The sequence below is a fragment of the Cicer arietinum genome, chromosome 2, assembly GCF_000331145.2.
Source record: "Cicer arietinum cultivar CDC Frontier isolate Library 1 chromosome 2, Cicar.CDCFrontier_v2.0, whole genome shotgun sequence".
Lineage (NCBI taxonomy): Eukaryota > Viridiplantae > Streptophyta > Magnoliopsida > Fabales > Fabaceae > Cicer > Cicer arietinum.
The window spans coordinates 31,357,447-31,365,725 of NC_021161.2; positions in this window are offsets into that span (position 1 = coordinate 31,357,447).

Genomic DNA, 8,279 nt, shown 5'->3' on the forward strand with positions numbered 1-8,279 from the left:
ATTGTATTATTACTTTCACTAATGATAATGTTACCTTGCAGGACTGGAATTTGGGACGGACGATTGACGTCGGATGTGAGTCACAAGGCCTCTATTACCTTTCTACATCTTCCAAGACGTGCTCTGCCACAGAGTCCCCTCATACTATCCATGCTCAACTAGGACACCCAAGTCTTACCAAACTACAAAAATTGGTGCCTAGTTTGTCTAAGTTGTCTACTTTACATTGTGAGTCGTGTCGGTTAGGGAAACACACCCGTAGTAATTTTCCCGATCGAGTCAATAAAAGAGTATCCTCTCCCTTTGCTTTAGTTCACTCTGATGTTTGGGGTCCCTCTCGTACTGTGTCTACTTTAGAGTCTAAGTATTTTGTTACTTTTATTAATGATTATTCTCGTTGTACATGGTTATTTTTAATGAAAAATAGAACTGGATTGTTTTCCATCTTTGAGCAATTTTATCAAGAAATTAAAACCCAATTTGGAGTTTCCATTCATACCTTAAGAAGTGATAATGCTCGGGAATATTTGTCTCATCAATTTCAAAATTTTATGGCTTCCAACAGTATTTTACACCAAACATCATGTTCTCATATACCTCAGCAAAACAGGGTAGCCGAACGCAAAAATCGGCATCTCATTGAAACGACACGAATCTTACTTCTCCATGGCAATGTTCCATTCCATTTTTGGGGGGATGCAGTCTTAACAGCGTGCTACCTTATCAATCGTATGCCATCTTCTGTCCTTGATGGCAATATCCTCCATTCGGTCCTCTTTCCCCGCACCCCTCTTCACCCACTACCACCTCGTGTATTTGGGTCCACGTGTTTTGTCCATAATTTATCTCCTGGTTTATACAAGTTGTCAGCTCGGTCACTCAAGTGTGTCTTTCTCGGTTATCATCGGTCCAAAAAGGGCTATCGTTGTTATTCTTCCACACTAAACCGCTATGTTACATCAACTGATGTTACCTTTTTCGAGTCTGTACAATATTTTAAACCTACCCATATAGCTACTGAGCCCTATCAGGACATTAATCCCGAACCTCTTCAAGTAGTTATCCCTCTCCCACCAACTCATATTGCAATTAATCAAGATATTAAAAGTAACAATATCAAGCTTAATTCCCTTGAATTCCAAATGTTCAGAAAGGGAAATAGCAGTTAGATAATGCTTCATCTTCACGAGAGAACCTAAAATCTTAGTGAAGTCAACAATGGATGGGGTAGGATTCATAGAGAGCATGCGATGGAATGAGGAAACAGCATGATTAACATCAAATTCGTTGAGTCATTATAATTTACAAGCAGCGGAAAAGTTTCTCAAAATATGAATCCAAAATATTTACACATCAAAAAGTGGTACATGTAACCCATCGAAAATAACATGTCAAGCTGACAATATTAGTATAGGTACAATCTTCCATTTTAAAATAAATACAATTCAAAAGAAAGACGTTTGTTCCCTCTATGTCAACCGAATCTGATCATTCTCCAAAACAAACTAAACGCCCTGAGTGATCTCCACGCGCCCCGTAAGATCCTCCTAACATAGCTCCAGTCAGGCATTCCCCTCTACATTCCCATCCACAGGGTACGGACCAGTAGGATTGTCCTAGCTCTCATCTGAGGGCAAAGCCCAAATTTCCACAATAGTTGTAAATGGTCACCAACCGAAATTAACAATTAACACATAACATTTATGATTTTAAATGCACAAAATAACCTTTCAACTTAGCATGAACCTTAAAAGGGTTTTCCATATGCTAAACATCCATATAATATTTGCCAAGTAAAATGAAATCAAATAAGGTTTTTAATCAATCAAGTAACGAATCAAGTAATGAGGCAATCAATTGTATGACTCAGAATAAAAATTTCTACTGAGCAAATCGATTGGGAAATCGATTTTCGTAAAGGTTTTCAGTGAAATCTGTATTCTGGGTCTACATCAATCGATTGGGAAATCGATTTTCTTAAATAGGTGAGCCCCTGTAACTTTCCAAATCGATTGGGAAATCGATTTTATAAATAGTTGAGCCCCTGTAACTTTCCAAATCGATTGGCAAATCGATTTTGTCAAATTAGCGAAGTCCCTGCAACTCATCAAATCGATTGGGAAATCGATTTCCCTGCTTATCCTTCCAAAAATACATAAACTAATCCAATCCCATTCATACACAACTTCAAATCTTAACACTTAGCAATTCCCACACAATCACCACGACAAATTGGGTTTCGAAATAGTTTTACAATCCATCACACTTACACCCGATAATCAATACATAACACTTAGCAATTCCAACACAATTACCACGACAACTTGAGTTTCGAAATAGTTTTACAATCAGTCACACTTACACACAATAACAATACATAACACTTAAACATAACTTGATTCAAACACGACTCGTGTGCCAAGCACCCTAATGCAATACGTATATGCCAAAATGCATGGACTCAGAATTCCAAACCAAAACCCTCCTCGAAGGGCCGTAAATCATAATTGTACCGCCTATCGCAGGCCGAAGTACCAATTACCGAGGTGCCACCTATCACGGGTCTGCACGATTTACTAAAAAGCGTAAACCATAAACGTACTGCCTATCACGGGCCCGTACCGTTTACCAAGGTGCCATCTATCACGGGTCCGCACGGTTTACTAAAAAGAACGTAAATTGTAAATGTACCGCCTATCACAGGCTAAAGTACAATTTACCAAGGTGTCACCTATCACAGGTCTGCACAATTTACAAAAAAACCGTAAATCGTAAATGTACCACCTATCACGGGCCAAAGTACTATTTACCAAGGTGCCACCTATCACGGGTCTGCACAATTTACAAAAACGTAAACCATAAATGTACCGCCTATCACAGGCCAAAGTAGTATTTATCAAGGTGCCACCTATCACGGGTCTGCACGATTTACAAAAGAATGAAAATGCATGAGCATATACTGACTCCATCCACAACAATCGTTAAGCAAATGCAGATATTAAAAGATTCCCCATTTTTAATACTCATTTAACTTAAACGATTTTCACAACAAACATTAAGCAAACAGAAATATTAAGAGATTCCCCATTCTTAATACTCTTTTAACTCAAACGATTTTCACAACAAACATTAAGCAAACAGAAATATTAAGAGATTCCCCATTCTTAATACTCTTTTAACTTAAACGATTTCCAAAACGAACATTAAGTAAACAAGACATTAAGAGATTCCCCATTCTTAATACTCATTTAACTTAAACGATTTTCAAAACATACATTAAGTAAACAAGACATTAAGAGATTCCCCATTCTTAATGCTCGTTTAACCCTAATGGTTTTCACAAACACACATTAAGTAAACAAGACATTAAGAGATTCCCCATTCTTAATACTCGTTTAACTCTAATGGTTTTCAAATTCCACACAAAACAAACGCAAACATATTATCAAATTCAATCCACGATTAACACCAATTCACGTCTCGAATTTCATAAGCATCAATTATGAACACGTCAAACATGATTAACATAAATCATCACAACATACCACTCAAACACATCAAATTTTATTTACTCAAAATCATACACAAATGAGTTAAAGTCATTTTCCACGAAACATTCATCAATAACACCAAAACCTAACTCTAAGATTTTACCCATAAAGCCTTAGATTCATTTTTCCCCAAGTCAACACTCTAACCCTAACAAAATTCTTTTCCACACAATCACAGATAAGTCCCTAAATGCAAACTAAAAGTTTGGAAGGAGCCCTTACCTTCACGTTAGCTTTAACGTTCGATTACGGTACCGCGAGTAAATTCGGTAAAATCTCCGCTCGCAAAGTCGCCTCTATAGTTGGTTCCCTAGCACCGTAGCGTGGTAGTGAGCAACTTTCCCTTCTATCTCTTTGCGAAACGAAGCTTAGATCTAGATGAAATGGGGAGGTTTGTGTTTGACGGTTTTGAAATCCCTAACTCCGTTTTCGAATCCGAGAAGGAGGGAGGAGTTGGGAACTTGATCTTTCTCACCCACTAGCCTTGGGTTTCAATTCTCGAACTTAAAGGAAGCAAAGAAAAACGAAAAAATGGAGGAAGGAGGGAGGGAGTCACGCGAGGCAGTGAAAGGAAGGAGACGGAAAATGTTTTATTTCTTTCCTTTGTGTTTCTTTCCTTTGCTTTTCTCTTCTTTCTTTTTCCTTCTTTCCTTTCTATTTCCTTTTCTTTTCTCTCCAAACAAATATGTATATATATATATTACCTTTAACAAATATCTCAAAATAACTAGATATTTGTTAAATTACCATTTCACCCATAACGCATTAAATTCTTCGTAAAAGATTCCCCGCAGTTAATTTAATTTTATTCATCGACGAGTAATTCTAATCGGCATCAAAATATCTTTTTGGTCATATAAACTCCAAAATATTAATAACTTTGGCTAAAAAGCCTCTGAGTTCAATACCAAAATACACTAAAATACATAAAGTATACTTTAAAATTATGGGTCTTACACATATTCCTATCGAACCTGCCGAGTCTTCTCCCAACCTCCACGACCACTACAAACATATCAGCATCATCGCTTATCCTCTGTTGTGCCTATTCCTGTTCCCATTACAAACTCTCCTCCGATGCCACCTCTGGATCCGGCCCTGCCACTTGAGCCTGACCTTCCCATTGCTCTTCGTAAGGATATTCGCACCATCCGTAATCCATCTCCTCATTATATTGATTTGTGTTATCATCGTCTTTCTCCTTTACATTACACTTGTTTGTCCTCCTTGTCTTCTGTTTCCATTCCTAAAACTATAGGTGAAGTATTATCCCACCCTGAGTGGAGGCAAGCAATGCTTGATGAGATGTGTGCTCTACAAAGGAGTGGTACTTGGGAATTAGTTCCTTTACCTCGTGGGAAGTCGTCAGTCGGGTGTCGTTGACTTTATACAGTGAACGTTGGTCCTGATGGTAAAATTGATCGATTTAAGGCTCGTTTGGTAGCCGAGGGATATACTCAGATTTTTGGGTTGAATTACAGTGACACATTCTCACCTGTTGCCAAAATAGCATCTGTAAGACTGTTTTTCTCCATTGCAGCAATTCGACATTGGCCTCTCCATTAGCTTGACATTAAAAATGCCTTTTTGCACGATGATCTTGAAGAAGAAGTTTATATGGAGAAACCACACAGGTTTGTTGCTTAGGAGAAGTCTTCCAACATGGTTTATCGGCTACACATGTCCCTTTATGGTCTTAAACAGTCTCCTGGAGCTTGGTTTGGCAGATTCAGCTCGGTAGTACAAGAGTTTGGTATTATCCGTAGTGAAGCTAATCACTCTGTATTTTATCATCACTCAGCCCAAGGGTGCATTTATCTTATCGTTTACGTGGATGACATTGTTATAGCTTGTAGTGATCAATAAGGAATACTCCAGTTAAAACAACATCTCTCAAATAAATTTCAGACTAAAGACCTTGGTAAACTCCGTTATTTTTTGGATATTGAAGTAGCCCAATCTAAGGATGGCCTTGTAATTTCACAAAGAAAATATGCTATGGACATTCTTGAAGAAACAAGCCTATTAAATGCCAAGTCAGTTGATACTCCTATCGATCCAAATGCCAAACTCCTACCCAATCAGGGGGAGCCTCTATCAAATTCACGAAGATATAGAAGATTGGTTGGAAAATTAAATTATCTCACAGTCACTCGTTCTGACATTTCCTTTGCTGTCAGTGTGGTAAGTCAGTTCTTAAATTCTCCTTGCCAAGAACATATGGATGCTGTAATCCGGATTCTTAAATACATCAAAAGTGAACCTGGAAAAGGTCTCATTTATGAAGATAGAGGACATACTCAGATAATTGACTACTCAGATGCCGATTGGGCAGGCTCACCCATAGGTAGACGATCAACTTCCGGGTATTGTGTACTTGTTGGGGGAAATTTAATATCTTGGAAGTGTTAGAAACAAAATATTGTTGCAAGATCCATCGCTGAGGCAGAATACAGGGCCATGACACTAGTAACATGTGAACTCATCTGGTTGAAACAGTTACTGAAATAACTTCAATTTGAAGAAGCCAACACAGTGACACTAATATGTGATAATCAAGCTGCATTGCAAATTGCCTCGAATCCTGTTTTTCATGAGAGGACCAAGCATATTGAGATTGACTGCCATTTTGTTAGAGAAAAGATCGAATTGGGTGACATCATCACTAGCTTTGTCAATTCCAATGAATAGTTAGCAAATGTGTTTACAAAGGCATTGCGAGGCCTTAGAATTAGTTATATATGTAACAAGCTAGGTGCATTTGATTTATATGCTCCAGCTTGAGGGGGAATGTTAAATATTATATTAGAATGTAAATAATTAGATTAGATGAACTGTAAGTATTCCAGCCCGTTAGTATTACTGTAAATTAAAGTTATTTAATACCCTTTGTCTATATAAAGAAATTCCGTTGTGTAGTTGAAACACATGTGTTATTCAATATGTCTCTCAATACTCTTTATATTCAACATTGTTAATGGACCTGCTGATGATCATGTTGTGAGCCGCCAACTCAAGTATAGATGACCGATGACAGATTCGTGGAGGTTCAATCCCATAAAATTTAGATGATAGCTCATGAGACTATCTCTGAATGTTGGAATTAAAATGAACAATTTCAACTTTATGTAAGAAAAAATCTTGTTTATGTTTTTCTTCTAAATAAGACATAGTTTACTCAATCTATAAGTGTAACGCCCCGAATTTTTGATTCAAAACATTACTTAAAAATACTTATTGCTTAGAAAAATTATGATAATTTTATTTTATTTTATAATTTATTTAAGTAAGAATACCGTAACTACTATTTATTTAAATAGGTAGTAAATCACAAACCCCAAAATAATATACATAATAATTGATATCATATTTTTACTAGAATTCACAGCGGATAAATTAAACTCTTTCAAAAGAAAAGAAACTTTTATGAAGTATTAGAATATCATGTTTATCAAAATACAAATTGAATACTTTAGTCTTTTTTCTCCTATAGAAAAGTGCAATCTCAATAAATTAGATTTAACTATAATTTCTTAATTTAATTCCAAACATTTAGTAATACTTGTATAGTTTTCATACAAAAAGTCGTTTCTAATTAAATAAGTAAAATACAACTTATAACTCTTATTCCCAATATAACCTAACAGAGCGAGATTTTTGTCAAACTTGAACTTCAAGACTTATTAACCTATAATAACTGCGATGTCGCAAACGCAGGGCCAAGTCAGTCAAACACAAACAACGAATAAGGTGAGTTTTAAAATCATGTTAATAGTATAGTATAAGTAAGAAGAACAAACAAATAACCAACACATAGCCGTATCAAACATATCACGATATAACAAGACATTTCAAGAAAAATCATATTATAAAGTCAAAATCACTCAAGGAGAATCAATATCTTATTATAACATCAAATCATCTAAGATAAATTATTATCACATTAAATACACATTAACCACAACCAAACAATCACAAGATGATGCAATTCTATGCAAGCTCTTAATAACTATATGATCCAGATATAATACCTGCCATCAAGGCAACTTCCACACAGAAAATCACCCATATCATTGGAGAAAATAAACCTGCCACAAAGACAACTTCCACATAGAAAATCACCAATACCAAGGGAGAAAAAACCTATCACAAAGGCAACTTCCACGAAGATGCATATGCCATGACATGATGGTGCACTATCAAAATAAAATATTTCCACACAACCCACTAAGATGGCATATGATATGACATGATGATGTATCATCAAAATCAAACATTCCCACAGAGTCCACTAAGATTAAGTCAAATGATCCAAAAATAACTTATTCGAAATCACCATCTTATTTAAATATCACTAAATCATACATCACAAGTTCTTATCAAGAAAATCAAGTATTCTTAAACAACCATCATAAAAATCAAAGCTTCCACCTCATATATCATGAAGATCATATATTCATAAACAACTATCACAAAGATCAAAGCTTCCACTACATATATCAAGAAATCATATATTTATAAAAGTATCATAAAAATCAAAACTTTAATTTATTATATCATATAAAAAATTTAAACTTTTATCACATACATATAGAAATTAAAACCTTCGTATATGCCAAACATAAATTCAAATTTTATCTCATATATCATAAATAAGACTTTCAACATATTAAAAATAAAAACTTAAATTTTCTTCACATATGCCACATAATTGCAGAATTTAAATCA